Raw genomic sequence first — 22406 nt, forward strand, 5'->3', positions numbered from 1 at the left:
TCGCATATATCATAATATGACATTCAACAATAAATAAATAAAGATGATCGATCGCTAACACTATTAGATCCATGTGAGACAGAAATGGATCCAGGTCCAAAACCTAGGTGAATGCAGGGATGCAAATGCAACTATTACAAGAGCTTCCAATATTTTACATATCTTCATCTTGTGCATCGGGTCTACCATCTTTCCGTCTTGATCTCCCACTATTTCTAATAATTACATTTAAATAACCATGGCATATAAGGGATACATCTCATGGGGTGAGAACGGGCCATAAACCAGGCCCACTTTAATAATATCAAATATTAACAAAATGAATAAAACAATAAAATATACTAACATACACCTAACACATTGGTCAAGGCTCTCGATCATTCTTTGGCATTTAATATCAAATATTAACATCAATTAATTAAAAAAATTTAATTAACTGATAAATCATACATCTAATAATTTTATTACTAACCAAAGCAATTTATTAAAGAATTTAATAAATTAAATAAACACCTTTATTTAATTTCCAATTAATTCAATAATAATTGATTTCTTTGTAAAACTCATTTTTATCATAAATAATTAAAATCATATTCTAATTATTTATTTTACAAGAAAAATATTAATTTTCCAAAAATTAATTTTTCAAAAATAAATTGAACTAATTTTCATAAAATATCAATTTAATCCAAAGTTTTGAAAAATCAGAAAATCGTACCTTAGGCCCAAACAATTCAAGCTCATTATCCAGCTTGGTTCTCGAGACACTCTTGGGTAGCACGAGCCCGCTGCCTGAACGTTTCGGTCAGTGGCAGGGGCCCTGTGCGCGCTGCGTGCGGACACTCTGCACGCTGCGCTGCGCAAAGCGTGTGGACGCTCAGCACACTGCACCATGCTACGCGCGCACGCTACGCGTCTGTAAAATCCAAGATTTTTGCATAATCGTGATAATATTTTTTAATTTAATGGTACTAGGATTTGCGCAATCTTTGGGTATCTATATCATTATAAGATGTAAGATTTGCAAGATTATATAAAGTTAGTAGATAATTATATCGTGTATAATATTTTTGGAGCTCGAAATTTAAGATAATATTTTGTATATATTTTGAACTTGGGATAAATAAATAGATCATGATCTAAGAAATTAAATAATAATTTTTGGATATAAGCAGGTTAAAAAGACTTCCAAACTCGATCTCCACCGTTCATAATAAATTTGACAAATGCTTGAACATACTGTGAAATTTAGAGCCCGATCCAACGGTTCAATAATGCAGCGTACTGTGAAATTTTGAGCCCGATCCAACGGTTCAATAATGCGTAAATAATTTTTCAAGACGGCTGATTTTCCAGGCGATGTGCTGCCGCATTTTCGAAGTGTCGGTTGCATGATTTTCGAATTCTTCATGTTTTCTTCCAGGTCTAAGGTAAGCGGGCTTGTTTTAAATCCATAATTTCGGTTATGTGTTTCTTTTTTTTCGAAAAATTCGGTCGAGCACAGTCATTCTGTCTCTACTTTTTTTTTTGTGAAATTTTGATACGTTTACGTGTTGGCACTGTGAGGATTCACTGAAAATGGGTGGGAATCCCAACATATGGCCCTTCACGGTGGGATAGAACCGTTTTATGGCCTCGCCCCCTTAGAGGATTAAAACTTAGGGACTAATATCAGTTATAATGGCCCGAAAATTCGTGTTTGAAAATTTGCGGAAAAATTAAAAATTTTCTTTTTAAAATAATTAAAATGCCTCATTCACCAAATAATCTGATAAATCAAGTTTAATGTTTAAAAATAGCAGCGGAAGAAATTATTGCTCACAAAATAACAAGTAAAGTAAGCCCACAACTGACAAAAATGTTTGAGCATAACAAGGGCAAGTGCTGTAAATGAGGTCCTCGGGTTCCACTACTGCCGACTCGAGCTGGCTCACTGGTCCCTGCCCTCGATCTTGACATCATCAGTACCTACAACAATCAAGTCTAGTGAGTCTAAAGATTGAGCATGCATATATTGTAAATAACGAGTAAATAATATAGTAAAATTGCATGCAAGTGAAAATATAATATCGTGATGCATAACGTAAAATATTGTGTCATGATTAATTATAGTACGTGAATAAATGAAATGAAAATCATAGTGAAAATGTTTGCTCCTTGGAGCCCTGTAATGAAATAGCATGTAATAATTTTCTGATGAGATTATGGTCTACGCAAGTGGTCCCTGAATTGAACTGACCGGTAACTGACGACCGAGACCGGTAACTGACGACCGGGTGAAATAAGAATCATCTGATCAGACTAATGCCACGGTATACTGGGTGGTACAAACTGAACAGACCGGTAACTGGCGACCGGGTGAAGTAATAATCCCATGATTGTAAAGTGACCACAAGCAATATCGCATAAATCTCAGAATGAATATTTTGCACGTAATATAATTAAATGGCGTAATTAAATATCCTGTTATAATTTTACCACATGGGTTGGATCGTTCCCAGGCTCGCTGCAACCTAAATATAACATGAAAAATATGCAAATGATTTTTCCTGACCACACTTTATAATTGAATCCAAAAACGAGACAATTACGCCCGACGACTTCGTATTTAATCATGACGCCGTGCCAACCCGAACCAACACCGAACCATCATTTAGTCATGATTAAAATACACTTAAAATGATGAAATCATGCACCTAACATGGTAAGGGCCGAAATTTTGGTGAAAGGAGGCCAAAACATAAAACGCTCTTTCGAGGATCAATTTGGCACATCGCATCGAAATTTCTCGTACGACTTCGAAAATGATCCGAATCACAAACGGCCAAAAACATGACTTTCCTAACTTGATGAGGCACTGTCCAGTCCAAGGCCATAGGCTAAAAGCCAACCAAGAACTCAAACGAGCCACTGAACCGAAGCAGCAATTTTCTGTCCAGAAATTCCAGCAGCCGTGCCTTCGCTTCCTTATGTTGTTTTCGAGACTACCGGCCATTGGGGCTTGAACCACTGACCAGAGGCTCTTACCAACATCCTAGGGTATGGTTTGAACCATGGCTAAGGGCTAAAAAGCTAACCAAGATCCACACCAACACCTAAACTTGAAACCACACATGCAGGAAAAGAAAATCGAAGGGGTGCTTATCTTGTTTTGTTTTGAAAACCGATGGAACCATGGACCAAGCCTCAAAAGGCCAAATTGGTCACGTCTTAGACAAGCCAAGGAGAGATTATAACCATGGCTACTGCCCCTAGGGAAGCCAAGACCAGAAACTTCACCTTAGGCACTAAACATGCAAATCGGGACACAAAACGCCATGCTGGGGAGTTGCTGGCCAAAACGCGATGCAAGGGGAAAAAGGGGCTGAGACCAATGGACAAATCCCTTCCTAACACACCCTATATCATGTCTAAAAGCAGCCTTGAGCCACTGGAAATCAACACAACCCTGCAAACACAAAACAACAAGAACCGTGAAGCATGAAGGGAGAGGCCGAAAATCAGCACTTCATTTTCTTGAAAAAATTGACATGTATTTCGGTTTTTTGCTTAAACAAATCATGAGATTGATGTTTTAAAATACTAATATGGCTTGTTTGAAGAGTCAATAAAAATATAAACATGCCTTGGTTTTGTTTTGAGAAGAAAACGAACGAAACGCAACGACGCGGCACGGAGGAGACTAAGTGATCTTCTTTTCTTGCTTCTATTCGATTTTCTCTCTTATAATTCCCTAGCTCACTCTCGATTTTTCTCTCAATATTGGCTCTGAAATTTCGAAATAATGGAGAGGGAGGGAATGGTTAGGAGTGATGAAGGGGAGTTGCAATATAGAAGGGATGGCAAGACCAAGTCTTGCTCTCTTTGAATTTGAAATGGTTTGATATTCAAGAGATTGTTGGAGGGATATTGGGGTGCAACAAGGACCGATTCTACCATGTCATCTCAAGGCTAGGATAATGATTTGTTAATAATAATTAATGGTGATTAAAAATGAAGGAGTTATCATTCCAAGAAATAATAAGGAAGGAGTCAAAGGTGGTGAGTTGTCAAAGAGTTGTTTGATCATCTAAGGGGTGGCCGAAAATAATCAAATAAATGGAGGGGAAATATTGTTTAGTTAGTGTATTTTAAACCTTTAGAGCGTTACCTATTCTTTAAATAATTTAGTGAATTAACATATTAATTATGGAACCTAAATAAACTTATTTCCTACTTACCTCAAGTTACTTAAATAATTCCCTAAACTCCCTTTTAACTTAAATTAACTTACTAGTTTGCTAAAATAAATTCTTGAAATATTTTCTAAATATTAAATTTTATCTGAAAACTTTAACTCCAGTCCGGCCTCACTGAAATAATTGAAAAGATAAAAATTAAACTACTGCGTAAAATAATTAAATTTAAATACTCATGTAATAAAAATTATTTTAATTTAATTACTAGAATTATGCATGACTTATACGTAGTGTAAATTACGGGTTCTACAATCCTTCCCCCCTTAAAAGAAATTTCGTCCTCGAAATTAAAACTTACCGAATAACTCGGGGTAACGCCTCCTCATTTCTGGCTCAGACTCCCACGTAGGTTCCTCCTCTGAATGGTTAAGCCATTTGACTTTCACTCGTTTCACCAGCTTGTTTCGAAGCTTCTTCTCCTTCCTGTCTAAGATCTGCACTGGTCTCTCCTCATAAGATAGGTTCGGAGTAAGCTGCAACGGCTCAAAGTTCAAGACATGCGAAGGATTCGCCATATACTTCCTCAGCATAGAGATGTCGAACACATTGTGTGCTCCGGCCAGATTCGGCGGAAGAGCAACACGATAAGCTAGCGTCCCAGCTCTGTCGAGGATCTCAAATGGTCCGATGAATCTTGGACTGAGCTTTCCTTTCTTTCCGAATCGCATGACACCCTTCATAAGTGCTGCCTTCACGAAAACATGGTCGCCAACGGCAAACTCTAGGTCTCTCCTCTTCTGATCTGCATAATTTTTCTGTTGACTCTGAGCAGTCCTCATCCTATCACGGATCTTGACTACTACATCGGCAGCCTGCTTAATAATCTCCGGACCCAACTCTGCTCTCTCCCCTACTTCGTCCCAATGAACAGGAGATCTGCACTTGCGGCCATATAGTGCTTCGTACGGTGCCATACCTATAGACGACTGGAAACTGTTGTTATAGGTGAACTCCACTAATGGCAAGTTCGACTCCCAACTCCCAGAGAAATCCAACACACAAGCACGGAGAAGATCCTCCAAGATCTGAATAACTCGCTCTGACTGCCCATCTGTCTGCGGATGGAAAGCTGTGCTAAACAGCAACTTCGTACCCATAGTCGAATGCAAACTCTTCCAAAATGAGGAAGTAAATCTGGGATCTCTGTCAGATACGATAGAAACTGAAATACCATGAAGTCAGACTATCTCCCGGATATACAACTCTGCATACTGAACCATGGTGAAAGTCATCTTGATACGCAAGAAGTGCGCTGATGTGGTATGACGATCGACAATCACCCAGATAGCATTAGATCCTCTGACTGACTTCGGTAAGCCGGTCACAAAATTCATGGTAACATTCTCCCACTTCCACTCGGGAATAGGCAGAGGCTTGAGCAGACCTGCTGGTCTCTGATGCTCTGCCTTCACTAACTGACAAGTCAGACACTCGAATACAAAACGTCTGATATCCTTCTTCATTCCTGGACACCAGTACAATAACTGCAGGTCTTTGTACATCTTCGTACTCCCTGGATGAATAGAGTACGGCGACATATGGGCCTCTGATAGAATATCTGATCGGATAGAATCACTGCTAGGAACCCATATCCTGTCTCGATATCTGACAATACTGTCACTAACTGTATACAAAACACTGCCCTTGGCCTCATCTCGCTGCTTCTACTTTGCCAACTGCTCATCTGCTGGCTGACTACTGCGAATACGGTCAATGAGAGAAGACTGGATAGTCAAGGTAGATAGACGGGGAACTCTACCTTGAAGATATGCCTCCTGATCAAACCTCTGCATCTCAAACTGAAGAGGTCTAGAAACCACTAAATGGGACATCACTGCGACTTTCCTGCTCAGTGCATCCGCAACTACATTAGCTTTGCCCGGGTGGTAGCTAATGTCACAATCATAGTCTTTCACAAGTTCCAACCATCGCCTCTGACGCATATTCAGCTCTTTCTGCGTAAAGAAGTACTTGAGGCTCTTGTGGTCGGTAAAGATCTGGCCCTTCTCTCCATATAAATAATGCCTCCAGATCTTCAAAGCAAATACAACGGCTGCCACCTCTAGATCATGGGTAGGGTAATTCTTCTCATGAGTCTGCAACTGACGAGAAGCATACGCTATCACCTTCCCATGCTGCATCAATATTGCGCCTAGACCGAGCTTCGAAACATCGGTATACAGAACAAACTCACCGGGCTCTGACGGCATGGCCAATACTGGTGCTGAGATAAGAGCTTGCTTCAAAGTATCGAAGCTCTTCTGACACTCCTCGCTCCACACAAATTTAGCATTCTTCTTGGTCAATGATGTGAGTGGAACTGCGATAGAGGAGAATCCCTGAATGAACTTCCGATAATATCCTGCCAGGCCAAGAAAACTGCGGATCTCTGATGCATTATGCGGCACAACCCAATCTCTGACTGCTGCAACTTTTGCGGGGTCTACCTCGATCCCACTGCTAGAAACAATGTGGCCTAAGAACGCCACCTTCTCCACCAAGAATTCGCATTTACTGAACTTTGCGAATAATTTGTGCTTCTACAAGGTCTGCAACACTGTGGTCAGATGTCTGACGTGATCCTCCTGATTTTTCGAGTAGACGAGAATGTCGTCTATGAATACTACCACAAACTGATCAAGGTACGGCTGAAATACGCGATTCATGAGATCCATCAAGATCGCTGGCACATTCGTCAAACCGAACGGCATCACAAGGAACTCGTAGTGGCCGTAACGACTCCTGAAAGCAGTCTTGGAAACATCAGCGCCCTTCACCCTCAACTGGTGATAGCCAGAACGCAGATCAATCTTGGAGAATACCGAAGCTCCCTGCAACTGATCAAATAGATTTTTAATCCTCGGAAGTGGGTACTTATTCTTCACTGTAACCCTGTTCAACTCCCGGTAATCAATACAAAGTCTCATAGAGCCATCCTTCTTCTTCACAAACAAGACTGGTGCGCCCCATGGAGAACAACTATGGCGAATGAACTCCTTGTCAAGAAGTTCCTGAATCTGCTTCTTAATATCTGCCATCTCTGTCGGTGCTAGTCGGTACGGTGCTTTTGAGATCGGAACCGTTCCTGGCATAAGCTCAATGGAAAACTCCACCTCTCGCTCAGGTGGCATACCACAGACGTCCTCAGGAAAAACGTCTAAGAAATCTCTAACAATCGGAACATATGCGGCTGACTGACTAGTGTCTCGGGGACAGATATAAAAGTTGCTAAAAACGTTCGACACCCTCTATGCATGATCTTCCTAGCCTGGACATAAGGAATAATGTGCGGTAAGGGAAAGTACCTGTCCGGTTCAAATAAGAATTGTGTCATCCCAGGCGGTCGGACTAGAACAGATCTCCGCTGGAAGTCTATCAACACTCTGTTCCGCAATAGCCAATCTATGCCCAATATGATGTCGAACTCTGGCATCGGCAAGACATAAGATCTGCATAAACAAGGTTGCCATGAAACTCCAGATCTATGTCTCGGATCACACTGGTGGCTGCCATCTCCTCTCCCGAAGGCAGTACCACTGAGTAGGCTACATCTAGCCCAACGGTCTTAACTTTGAGAAAATTCGCAAAGACCTCAGAAATAAATGAGTGAGGAGCCCCTGAATCTATCAGGGCTTTTGTAGCTGAGCCAGCTATGAAAATTCTCTCTGAAAGGTTAGAAAACTAGGCTGAACCCAATAATCACAAAACTAACTTATAGACATGCAAAGGCCAAAGTTCTTCTAACTTAAATTCCCCAAAAATAATACTGAGTAGAGCATGCAATCCTATCGCAATACTAGGTTCAAAACCTCACCCAAAACATTAAATCCCAAATATAAATTTAAAGCTTAAAAGTACCTGCCATAAGCATGGTATCGGGGTTCGTCTCCGCTGCATGGAAAGCAAATACCCTGCCTTGGGTAGGCAGATTCTTCCGAGGGCACTGCTGCAGCATGTGGTCTGAGCTACCATATTTATAACACTTCCCTGAGCCATACATGCATGCTCCAGGATGGCGGCGTGAGCACTTGGGACAGACTGGGTTCTCAAAAGTCCTCGGGACGGCACGTCCCTGCTGCTGCTGCTATGGTCCTCCTCTATTTCTGGGCGGGCCGTGATAAGGCCTCTTATTCTGGTGCTGATGCTGTTGAGGAGGAGGGCGGTGCGGTACCTGGACTGGGCGCTTGCCCTGGCGATCTCTCTCGATATCACGCTGATCCTGCTTTGCGGCTAGAGCTCTGGAGACAGCGACCTCATAAGTAGTAGGGTCAGACACCCTAACATCACGGCGCAAGATCGGCTGTAGTTCACCAAGAAATGCATCAACTTGGCTTTAGCATCTTTCGCGATGAGGGGCACAAAATGACAACCCCTCTCAAACTTACGGATGAACTCCATAACAGTCAAATCTCCTTGCCTCAGACTCATGAATTCCGTGGTCAACCTGGTGCGCACTTCCTCAGTTAAATATTTGGAGTAGAATACCTCCGTGAAGCGCANTCCAGCTCAAAGTAGCCAAGTTCATGCCTACTGATGCTCCTTCCCATCATAAGTGGGCATCTCCTCCGAATAAATAGGTGGCGCAACGAACTCTGTCCGCATCCCCAAGCTCCATAAACTAAAAAATAATCTCGAGGGACTTGATCCAGCCCTCGGCAATCATGGGGTCCGATGTCCCTGAAAACTCCTTCGGACGCATCTTAATGAATCTCTCATATACAGCCTCGGGCCCTGTCGGTCTGGCTGCCACAGCATTGTTCCCCGCAAACTGCGCGAAGAACTGAGTCATCCCAGCTAGCATCTGGGCATTCATGTCATGTGGAGGGGGTGGAGGTCCGTTCCTCTCCTGCCTCGGCTCCTCTCTGTCCTCCTGGCGAGGCTCATCATCTCTCGAACGCTCAAGAATTCTTCTAGGAGGCATACTGTTCTATACATAACCCATACGTAACCAACATGCATAATTTCATAATTTATTTAAATTTAAATAAATAATGATCAATTAAAATCTGAACGAAAAAAAACATTCCACGAGATCATGCAGTTATAATAATTCATGCTTTAAATAAAATGCGTAAATGTAAAACGTATAGACCGAAGACATGACGTCGTGAGCTTCTCGAGGTCAGTAGTAGTACAACCCTTTACAGAAACATTGCTCTGATACCAACTATAATGGCCCGAAAATTAGTGTTTGAAAATTTGCGGAAAAATTAAAAATTTTCTTTATAAAATAATTAAAATGCCTCATTCACCAAATAATCTGATAAATCAAATTTAATGTTTAAAAATAGCAGCGGAAGAAATTATTGCTCACAAAATAACAAGTAAAGTAATCCAACAACTGATAAAAATGTTTGAGCATAAAAATGGAAAGTGCTGTAAATGAGGTCCTCGGGTTCCACTACTGTCGACTCGAGCTGGCTCACTAGTCCTCGCCCTCGATCTCGACATCATCAGTGCCTACAACAATCAAGTTTAGTGAGTCTAAAGACTCAACATAGATATATCGTAAATAACGAGTAAATAATATGGTAAAATTGCATGCAAGTGAAAATATCATATCGTGAGGCATAACGTAAAATATCGTGTCATGATTAATTATAGTACGTGCATAACTGAACTGAAAGTCATAGTGAAAATGTTTGCTCCTTTGAGCCCTGTAATGAAATAGCATGTAATAATTTTCTAGTGAGATTATGGTCTACGCAAGTGGTCCCTGAACTGAACTGACCGGTAACTGACGACCGGGACTGGTAACTGACGACCGGGTGAAATAATAATCATCTGATCAGACTAATTCCACAGTATACTTGGTGGTACAAACTGAACAGACCGGTAACTGGCGACCGGGTGAAGTAATAATCCCATGATAGTAAAGTGACCACAAGCAATATCGCATAAATCTCAAAATGAATATTTTGCACGTAATATAATTACATGGCGTAATTAAATATCCTGTAATAATTTTACTACATGGGTTGGATCGTTCCCAGGCTCGCTGCAACCTAAATGTAACATGAAAAATATGCAAATGATTTTTCCTGACCACACTTTATAATTGAATCCAAAAACGAGACAATTACGCCCGACGGCTTCGTATTTAATCATGACTCCGTGCCAACCCGAACCAACACCAAACCATCAATTAGTAATGATTAAAATACACTTAAAATGATGAAATCATGCTCCAAACATGGTAAGGGACGAAATTTTTGTGAATGAAGGCCAAAACATGAAACGCTCTTTCGAAAGTCAATTTGGCACATCGCACCGAAATTTCTCGTACGACCTCTAAAATGATCCGAATCACAAAAGGCCAAAAACATGACTTTCCTAACTTGATGAGGCACTGTATAGTCCAAGGCCATAGGCTAAAAGCGAACCAAGAACTCAAACGAGCCACTGAACCGAAGCAGCAAGTTGCTGTCCAGAAATTCCAGCAGCCGTGCCTTCGCTTCCTTGTGTCGTTTTCGAGACTACCGGCCATTGGGGCTTGAACCACCAACCAGAGGCTCTTACCAACATCCTAGGGTATGGTTTGAACCATGACTAAAGGCTAAAAAGCCAACCAAGATCCACACCAACCCCTAAACCCGAAACCACACATGCAGGAAAAGAAAATCGAAGGGGTGCTTGTCTTGTTTTGTTTTCAAAACCGATGGAACCATGGACCAAGCCTCAAAAGACCAACTTGTCACGTCTTAGACAAGCCAAGGAGATATTCTAACAATGGCTACAGCCCCTAGGGCAGCCAAGACCAGAATCTTCGCCTTAGGCACTAAACATGCAAATCGGGACACAAAACGCGATGCAAGGGGAAAAAGGGGCTGAGACCGATGGACAAATCCCTTCCTAACACAACCTATATCATATCTAAAAGCAGCCTTGAGCCCCTGGAAATCAAGCCAACCCTGCAACCACAAAACAACAAGAACCGTGAAGCATGAAGGGAGAGGCCGAAAATCTACACTTCATTTTCTTGAAAAAATTGACATGTATTTCGGTTTTCGCTTAAACAAATCATGAGATTGATGTTTTAAAATACTAATATGTCTTGATTGAAGACTCAATAAAAATATAAACATGCCTTGGTTTCGTTTTGAGAAGAAAACGAACGAAACGCAACGACGCGGCGCGGAGGAGACGGAGTGATCTTCTTTTCTTGCTTCTATTCGATTTTCTCTCTTATAATTCCCTAGCTCACTCTCCATTTTTCTCTCAATATTGGCTCTGAAATTTCGAAATAATGGAGAGAGAGGGAATGGTTAGGAGTGATGAAGGGGAGTTGCAATATAGAAGAGATGGCAAGACCAAGTCTTGCTCTCTTTGAATTTGAAATGGTTTGATATTCCAAAGATTGTTGGAGGGATAATGGGGTGCAACAAGGACCAATTCTACCATGTCATCTCAAGGCTAGGATAATGATTTGTTAATAATAATTAATGATGATTAAAAATGATGGAGTTTATCATTCCAAGAAATAATAAGGAAGGAGTCAAAGATGGCGAGTTGTCAAAGAGTTGTTTGATCATCTAAGGGGTGGCCGAAAATAATCAAATAAATGGAGGGGAAATATTGTTTAGTTAGTGTATTTTAAACCTCTAGAGCCTTACCTATTCTTTAAATAATTTAGTTAATTAACACATTAATTATGGAACCTAAATGAACTTATTTCTTACTTACCTCAAGTTATTTAAATAATTCCTTAAACTCCCTTTTAACTTAAATTAACTTACTAGTTAGCTAAAATAAATTCTGGAAATGTTTTCTAAATCTTAAATTTTATCTCAAAACTCCAACTCCAGTCCAGCCTCACTGAAATAACTGAAAAATAAAAATTAAACTACTACATAAAATAATTAAATTTAAATACTCATGCAATAAAAATTATTTTAATTAAAATACTAGAATTATGCATGGCTTATACGTAGTCTAAATTACGGGTTCTACATCAGTAAACCTTAGAAGGTGGAAGAATCGCAGTGTTGTTATGATATGAATATGATGATACGTTATGAAAAGCATGATATGTTTGTGTTGTTTTAAAAAATTGTGTAAATATTTTTATGTTGTGCTCGAACGGCCCCCGCTTACTGAGTGACGACCATATCACTCACCCCTTACTCTATCCTCTTCAGATAAATCAGAAGAAGAAATAGAGAAAAAAGAATTGAACATCAGTTTTGGATTGATAGTGGACGCATGAAGAATTTTAATTAAGAATATGTTCTTGTGAGTTTTAATTCAAGTTGTAAACGCTTCCGCAGATTTTTATCATTTTAAGAGTTACTGTTGTAAAGAAGATTCTATTTTTATGGTATTTATGATATAAACTGGTTTCGGTTTATACTGTGCTACGAGGCTAGTTGTTTTTCGATTGTGTGATTGATGAACAACGCCGATGTCGACTAACCCCGGTCTCGGGGCGTGACATTTAAGTGGTATCAGAGCTGCCAGGTTCATAATCCAGCAGGGAAAAATTTTACGGAAAAAGAAAAAATCGGCAAGATTATGCAAAGAGCCGATGCGGTCCCCTCCGGAACAACCCAATGAGTAATATTCACAAGTTTGTGAGGCATAGTTCGTAAACGCGAATTTCCTTCGTTTAGTCCTCCGAAACCGTGTTTTTTCCGTTTTATGAAAGTTTCGTATATCTTATAACTTTCTGAAGAAAATTCCAAATTCAATTCCATCAGTTGTTCTAAACGCCTCTCGACATATGCTTTCAATCCATATGTGTTTATCTAAACTTTTCATTTTTGAAAAATTTCTCGAAAAATCTCGTTCAACGCGTTTCTTGTAGTGCTTATCGGATTTTTATGGAATTGGTTTAAGGAAACAATTAGTATTGACTTATATTATTAGGATTGTATCTATCTGAGATAAGTTGACTTAAGCTTCTGACTTAAGATGAAATATTTGATTTGGGGACAATATATTATTTATGGAAAAAAAAACTAGTATGTAAAAATCTGAGAAAAGAGTTGTAGTAAGTTTTGAGTATTCCAATATTGAAGTTGATTTTTGGACAATAGTTAAAAGTGTAAACATTAATTTGGGTTCTTAAGAATGCTAGGCGTTGACTTTAAATATGTATAATTTTGGGTTATCTTGTTTAAATAAAGTTTGGGGACAATATCTTAAGGTTAAGAAATTTATATTATTTTGGAAATTTTACATTACTACAAGTATTTGGATATAAAACAATAATAATTGAGAATCAGTGTCTGCATTATAGTCGACATTAAATTTAAGACATGATTTTGGGATTTATATGGAATTGATTATAAGACCAGTTTTTTTATTAAATGTTCAATGAAAAAGTTGATATTGATTTTTTTTGGATTTCAGTTAGAGTTACATTATTGAGCTACATTTGAATTCAAAAAGTTTTGATTAGGTTTTTCCTCTCTCATAAGAGAAATAGTTTATCAAATTATGATTATGAGATATGCGAATATTGAGTTACAGTAAGTTGTTGTAGATTCAACGATTCTAATAATTATTGTTTAATATGAGTGTTATAATTGGGTGTAGCAATACAAGTGAGAAAAAAAATGGTGGTGTAAGTATGAGTAAGTCAACACTTTAGTTATTAAGATGTCTGACAAGAATCATTAGGATATGATTTAGGAATTTTAGACGATTTTTTTTAATCATACTGAAAGAGAGGTCGCTTGGGAACTAGAATAGAAAAAAATTGAGCAATACCCGTACCTCTTCCTAGACCAAGCCAATCCAAGTTTCGAGGACGAAATTTCCCATAAAGAGGAAGGGATGTAAAATCCAAGATTTTTGCATAATCGTAATAATATTTTGTAATTTAATGGTACTAGGATTTGCGCAATCTTTGGTTATCTATATCGTTATAAGATGTAAGATTTGCAAGATTATCTAAAGTTAGTGGATAATTATATCGTGTTTCCTTGGATACGGATATGTATATGTATATGTATATGATATGCTTTGGGATAATGTGAGGGGAAAAGGCCCCAGAGAGAGCCTATTTTTTCGAGAAAAGGCCTCAGAGGGAGCCCATGCGTGGGAAAAGGCCCCAGAGGGAGCCCGTCTATGGAGAAGGCCCCCGAGGGAGCCCCGACGATCGTATTTTCATATTATGAGGGTAGGCCAAGGCCCAGTTGACCGGTGAGAATGTTGCTGGTGTCCCCGCCGCCCAGTACTATGGTTACATGTAGATGGATCCATTGCCCAACACGTAGATGTAGACGTAGGCGTAGATGAACACGAAAGTCACAATTAACGATCAAAATTCAACGAAAAGGAAAAAGGAATACGTATATGTTGTTGATAATATGAATATGAATATGTTGAGGATGACATGGATACGTTTAAGAAAATGTTTATGAAAAGTTCATGGAAAATGTTTTTAAAGTTTATGCATCATGAAAATGTTTATGAAAAATGTTTTTGTTTAAAGTTTCTGCACCTTCATGAATACGATATTTTAAGTACAAATATTTTTCATTGTTTTATGTGATCTGTATATGTAGTACTTGTTATCAAGATTATTGTGTGTTGAGTCTTTAGACTCACTAGGTGTGATTGATGCAGGTGATGTTGATTATGAATATGTTAAAAGAGGTCTGATGGTTGACTTTGCTGGACTGAAGGTGCACATAACCCGAGAACCGACGCTAGTTTTCCGCACTAGTTATTATTTATTATTTTAAGTCATGTTAAGAATATTTTTACGACTTTTATTTATGTTTTGAGAGGTTTTTAAGAGATTATAGTATGGGCTGTATTTCTCAAGTATATAGTTGATGTTTTATTTTAAAATGAAGAAAAATATTTTATAAAAATATTTTTATGTATTATTAAGAGTTCGGCCGAATGCTATGTGAGGTTTAAAAAAAAAATTTCTAGCACGTTTTAAGAAAATGAATAAGCAGACGTTTTAGCGTCTCTGTGCGCAAGACGCTGCGCGCTGCACACACAGCCCTGCGCGCAGTCTGCGAGGAATAGTTCCTGGCAGATTCGATTTTTTTTTTAATTTCTTAAAAATAAAATTTTTATGGTACATCAATTTTTAAAAATTTTCTTGTATTGTTAATAACAAATTATTCAATATGATTTAAAATCATACGATATAGAAAAAACTGGCTCTGATACCACTATTGGATCTCAGTGTTCTCGTGCCCAAAATGCAGTGAAAGTTTAAAATTTTTATTTTATTTTGACAATAAAAATATTTGTTCACTCGTATGGTTTTTAATTAAACATTCAAAGGGTGTTGAAATATTATAACTTTGGTGAACAATTCACACGACTCCAACTATTCCGGGTTAGCGGAGATAACTCTTGAAGAATTCCCTACGAAATTTGTTTAGAAACTCCTTTCTTCAATCTTTTTATCAAGTCCACGACCAGAAGATTTTTTCCTCTTCCAAATAGAACTAGAATATTTTGAAGAACTTTTAACGTTGGAGATTAAATTGAGAGGCGGGTCAAGACCTTGAATAATACTCAAGGTGGCCGAAAATTCTTTGAGAGAAGAGGGAGGCTTCTCGAAAATTTTGAGTCTTGGGGTGGCTATGGTTATGGCCTCTCAACTCTCTTTTATAATCAAGGCATGACCTAGTTATCATAATTAGCAATAATGGGCTTGATTAATTAATTGGGCTAGTCCAACTAGTTTAATTAATTAATAAAAGTCCATTAAGAACTTTAATTATTTAGTATGTTGGACTTGTACTCCTAAAAGCCCATTAAACATACTTCCCACTATGTTTAATTTAATATTTAATAAACTCAAATTTTAGGTTTAATAAATTAAATCCATTATAAATTCAACATTTGAATTTAATATTTAAATTATAAATTCAGCCCCTTGAATTTATCACCTCCAAAATTTAATACTTAACAAACTCAACTTTTGAGTTTAATAAATTAAATTCTCAAAATTTAATTATCAGAAGCACAACTCCTTGAATTTACTATATCATAATATAAATTCAACTCCTTGAATTTATTCTCTCAATAGGAACAAATGATACAGTGCTTGTGTGACCCTCAATGGTTCAGGGATACAGCTAGCCGTGAGTTCACAACTCTTTGTGATTCAGGATATATTCTTTTATTCGGGTTTATCCTAATTTGCCCCATTCTATGTATCAACATTAATTGATAATGAGAATGTCTGAAATCATATTTCTGATTAAACCCATCTAATCATGGTAAGAGCGTCTAGTAGTATCGCCCCATGATTCCCTAGGTATTACTGATAGTGCCTGCAAGAATCAGTCGACTATTATTAACGTACAGTACGTTCCCTTCATCTCATATATCCCGATCGAATCTGCAACCATTGGTTCATCAAGGGTTGCATAATAATTCGATAACTATGTGACACATTTAAATAGTGGCATCGCATGTACTATTGGAGAACTCTTTCTCCAACGTACATCTCATACTCTGGCCAGAGATTCCATGCACTATTGTTTCAACTGATCACATAGGATATCCACACCCGTAGGTGAGCGGTGAATTCCCAACTACAATACACTGACTCCTACATGTGTCGCAATTGTACCCAATCTCGCCACCTGATGACTCTCCTGGAGCTGGTAAACGAGTCAAAGCACAACCCTAGCATATAAAGCCTCAGTGTTGTCCCGGGTCGTAAGGACTAATGATGTACTATCATAACTATGGACTTATCTTCTCAATGAATGATAATCACTTGGAAAGTCCGAGGGTGGATTGTTCCGTATAATCATCATATGACTATCCATCTGCATGTTTGGACATCTCTATGCTCTTACCAAGAAACGCGGTACACAACATCATAGATGTTAGTATCGAGATCAAGCGACCTTTGTCCATGTTTTAGGCAGCTGAATCAACTAGGAACGAATTTAGATCATAAAGTGTTTACAAATGAGTTTCAACATCGAATTACGATTCATTTGTATTAAAATATAATCAAGGTATTTATCTATGTTGTTCACATGAGTATACAGATAAAGAAATAACAAACCATGAAATAATGAATTATATTAAAATAAAGATTATTTATTACAACTGAGTCAATAAAATTATCAGCCAACAGTTGGTTTACAGGACATCTATTCTAACCGAATCCACTATTGATATAGGAGCAACAGAGAATTTTCGTGTAGTATTCTATTATCTATACCTGGACTTCATTGCCAAACAACATATTGCATATTAGAAATCCTTCCATTTTCAGGAACGAGTCGTCCCACACCACAAAATTTTCCAAAAGTAACTCAATACACTCATAAAATATGCAATGTAATAAATTCATTGACTTACTCCATTTTATCTCAAGAAAGGTAAGAAGAAATGATATTTATGTGCTTCCTTGGCTAAATTGTGTCCACAAAAATAAGTCCGACTCTTATACAACTGCAAAGGGTCCTCCATTATCTCCTCAACAATATGATCATATATGATGGCCTGGTCCACAATACGATCCATATCTACGATATTGTCATCCTGATCAAACACACATCAATTAAAAGAGAAAAAGTATAAGCCATCCACAAATTAAAGAAAACAAGTATAAGTCATATATTATTAACCTTTGTCTTACTCCCAACAAAAAAGCCGCTCTCTCTCTCAATATTTTAGAATCTTTCCTTGGTACATTCGTCAAACTCTCTTTGTTTCTTCTACTAGCGTGCTCTAATATCTATTTTATGTTTGAGAACATACAATAATCAATCACTTACAACATCACTTTTGTCCACCAACATCTTTGAAACATGGTCATCAAGATTTGGATTGGTAGCATCTTCATCGGCCTTCGAGTTCATCTTACTCAAATCACATTCACATTTTTAACTTCCTACTCAGGTTCCTTTTAAGTTTCATTCTCTATTTACATTTTCTCAGTTTCCTTCTCATCTATCATAGAAACTCCGTTCTCAACTTCATTCAGCATCTTCACAGTTTCCTCATTTATCTCAACTTGGACATCAAGCATCACACTATGTAAATCATTCAAATCGCCTTCGACAATATGTTCGAATTTTTTTTTTACCATTGCTACTTTTTCCAACCACATTCAAAGAACTATATTTGCGTTTCAAATTTTCAATCTTAGAACATTGTTCCCTAAATATCTTCTCCAAACGACCAAAATGAGATTTTAGAACCTTCCCGATCATTGTTGACGTTACCTATAACAAAACAATTTGAACACAAAATTCATCAACAAAATTTTAGAATACTATAATTATCTGCAAAAAGCACAATTTTTTGTAAGATTTACGGTACGCATTGCCGGCACCCATCTTCTCAACAACTCCCCCTCTCATCATAGAATGGAACTAATTGAGGACCTATATTTATTATACAATCGAATCGTTAAATATTTAATCAAATTAAGTAGGATAATATTGTATAAAATTTAAAGACCAAAAAGATCAATACCTTTGTTTCAGAAATTGGGTTAAAAAAATTATTCGACAACATTTGGGAGGATTTTGCACGAAATTTCTGAATATTTCTGGAATGGCAAATAAATCTACTATCTCATACAACCACACCTATTGTAAGTCTAAAATGCGATAATGTAACAAAACTGCATGCAAATCTGATAAAAACGGAAAATGACTAATGAATTCATTTTAATTGCATTTATTGAATATGGTAGACATGTTTTCATGTTTAAAATATGATTTCTACTACAATTCATAAAACTATGTTTTAAAGGTTATTCGAGACGCGATCGAGGAACGGAGACCGGGGACTGTAAAGGGAAAATGTTTTTATTAAATGATTATTTTTAATTATTTAATATATGTTATATGTGAGGCCCAGGGCCGAAGAGGGCGGGGGGTGATCGCCGGTGCCATCAGTTGCACGGACAATGAGCGGCTCCTGGCAGGCTTTTAGGTGGAGGGAACATGAATGAACCGATCCCACACGGGAATGAGAGGGATTCCGAGACTGTTCAATGTAATGGACTGTACAGTTGAAGAGGGCTTAAAAGATTTGATTTGTACTACTCATATCACGAAGGTGCATCTTCTTTTCGGTAGCTCATCACATAAGAACTCCAAAGTTAAGCGTGCTTGACTTGGGGAAATTTTGGGATGGGTGACCTCCTGGGAAGGTTCTCAGGGTGCGTGTGAGTGAGGACATAAGCACGCTGGAAAGACTTGTCTTGGTACAGTGAGGACAGTCGTCGAATCTGGGGCGTTACATTATATTTTATATGTTATTTTTTAAAATGAGGTCTTTTGAGGTTTTTTAAGCGTCGAGTCGTATTTTTAACCGATAGTCGATTTTTGACGAAAATAAAGACTTTTTTGGGAACTCGACTAATTTTTTCGAAAACTATCCTAAACGAAATATTTTTTTTACTTTCGAATGGGCCTAATGGACCTATTACACCAAGGTTTTTGGGCCAAGCTTTCCACCAAATTATTTATATCAAACTTAGACCCCCAAAACCCTAATCTACACACACAAACTCACGCCTCAAGCAACACTAGGACTCCTAGGGTTTTTCTCTCGAACACATGGCCACACACACATGTCCAAGAGCCTTTTCACGTGAACGTTGAAGGAGGAAACACAACAAGGATCCCCCGTCTCCCCGCCAACGTTCTTCGCATCTCAAATTGTTTTTCGTGTGTGAAATATGCCAAGACACGTCTTAATCCTCCTTCACTCATCGTTCATACTATATTATGTGTGTTTATACATGATTGCATGATAAATATGATCTCCTCTTATATATTTTCGTTTTCATGGCTTTTACATGATAAAATTTGAGTTTTCATGCTTTTAAATTCATGTTAATGATGCAAAAAGCGGCTGCCATGATAGGGCCATTAAAAGAGATGTTTTTCAGTATGTTTAAGGGTCTTAAGATGCATGATGTAGGCTGGTATGGTTCAGGATAGAAGGGGGCTGCACGTTATAAGGTTTTGGATGAAACTAGGGCATGGTTTTGGGTTCCTAAGAGGGCTGAGTCGTGGTCCTAGATGGCTGGTACCGTACCTAGTGCTAGAAAGAGGGCTGTAGGCATGAGTTGGGGTCGTGCAAGGCTTGAAGTCGACGGGTTAAGGGCTATGGAGTGCGTGGGCTGTAGAGCTGATCTAGGAAGGGTATAAGGGGTTCAGTTAGGACCCCATCAGGGTCAGCTAGGGCCTGATTGGGTTGCTAAAAGGCTAGGATCGAAGAATATTATGGTTTGCTAGGGCTAGGGTTTGGTCGAATTAGGGTAGAAAATTCAGTAGCCTTCTAGGCTTGTTCAAAAGTCTTAAATGGATTGATTTGGGATGGAAAAGGGTTAGGTAGGTGTTAATAAGCTATGGTTAAAGTTTGGCTAAATTTCGAATCGATTCGGGTTAAAATTGAAACGTGGGTTTAGGTTTTAAAAAGAAGATGGAGACTAATCTAGGAACTTAAGTTTACATATAAGAAATGTTAATGGGTGTATTTTAAAGTGTTATGTTAAGTTTGGTAAGATTTGGGTCGTCGATTTAATGTCCAAGGGTAAATTAGGAAAGTTAGGGTTTCAAGAGCAAAACAATCATTTTACATCTGAAAAATGTTACACGTCCTGACAGTACCTTGAATGTTGTAATGAATGTTAAAATGTTTATTTTGAAATATTAAGTAATTTTCTAATGAAAAACGATAAAACTAAAAGACGTGTTGCATGCTTGGTTTAAAAGAAAAATGTTATATGCATGAATTTTTATAAGTGATGGAAATGATGAAAGGATTGGAGGAGATGATTTGATTGTGACTAATAATAATACGAAAGGATATGATGATATGTGAGGCGAACGCTTAGTTGACGGGTGAGAGTACAATGTCCCTGCCGCCTGGTACCATGGTTATAGGTAAGATTGATCAGTCGACCAAAAGTTGAAATAAAAGTCACAATTGAGGATCTGAATTCAATAAAAAAGAAAAGTATATGTATATGATGAAATGAAAAGTATATGATGAAAGAAAATGATTTAAAGTTATGCATGTTCATGAAAAGATAGTTTATTAAAAGTATTTTTCACTGTTAATTGTGAATGTATATATACTAATTGTTATCATGGTTAATGTTTGCTGATTCAATAGACTCACTAGGTGTGAATGATGAAGATGAGAATAATTTTGATGATGATGGATGACTTGATGGTTGAACTAGATGGGCTGATGGAGCACATAACCTGGGGACCGATGCTAGTTTTCCACATTATGACGATTTTATAGTACTTCAAAGATTTTATGACTTTTATTCTTATGAGTGGTTTTTGAGAGGTTTTAAGAGTTTTTGCTATTTTTGAAAAATGCTAGCTTTAGGTTTGGTTTGACGATTTTACGTTTTACACTGCGTTTTGGATTTTGAGAAAGATAGTTGGTTGAGTTATTTTAAGTAGTGCAAAGTAAATATATTTATGTATGTAAGTATATTCGGCCTAAATTTTTAAAAGAAAAAAATTTTCTAGTATATTTTAAAGAAAAACGAGTAGTAGACGTTTCAGTTGGTATCAGAACAATGTTTTTGCAAAAGGTTGTTCCACCGCCAGTTCTGCAAATCTCAGTCGTCAAGCCTCAAGTCGGTAAGTTTAATTTCTTTAAATGATTTTTATAATGGTACATGCATGTTTACATGGTTTATATGCTTAAGTTACATGTTTAAATTCTTTTTGAAGTTAATTGATATTTATGCTTAAATTTCTCAGAAAAGGATTTTTATATGCTGCATGATCAGAAGCTTAGATTTAAATACATGTTAGTTACGTTTAGAATTTGAAAAACGTTCAGATATAATGTCTCCTAGACGCGCACTTAGTACAGATAGGCAAGCTGATACCCATGAGGATCGTAGAGAGAATGCACCCCCACCTTCCAATGGCACGTTTCTTTGAGCAGCAGACTTAGCAGGCTCCAAGGCCACAGTATGATGTATATGACCAGTTCTGGAGGCTGGGTACGAAAGAGTTTTCAGGCACCACCGACCCATTTGCTGCTGAGGGTTGGATTATATCTCTTGAGGTGCACTTCCGTTATCTGAACATGGGGGATGCTGACCGAGTTAAGTGTGCTACTTATATGCTTTGAGATGATGCTTCTCCTTGGTGGGAAGGAGCTGAACATGGTATCAATCTACCCACCCTCACTTGGGTGAAATTCAAGAATATCTTCTACGAGAAGTATTTT

Source organism: Primulina huaijiensis, chromosome 10 (genome assembly GCF_012295235.1).
Source record: "Primulina huaijiensis isolate GDHJ02 chromosome 10, ASM1229523v2, whole genome shotgun sequence".
In the NCBI taxonomy this organism is placed as follows: domain Eukaryota; kingdom Viridiplantae; phylum Streptophyta; class Magnoliopsida; order Lamiales; family Gesneriaceae; genus Primulina; species Primulina huaijiensis.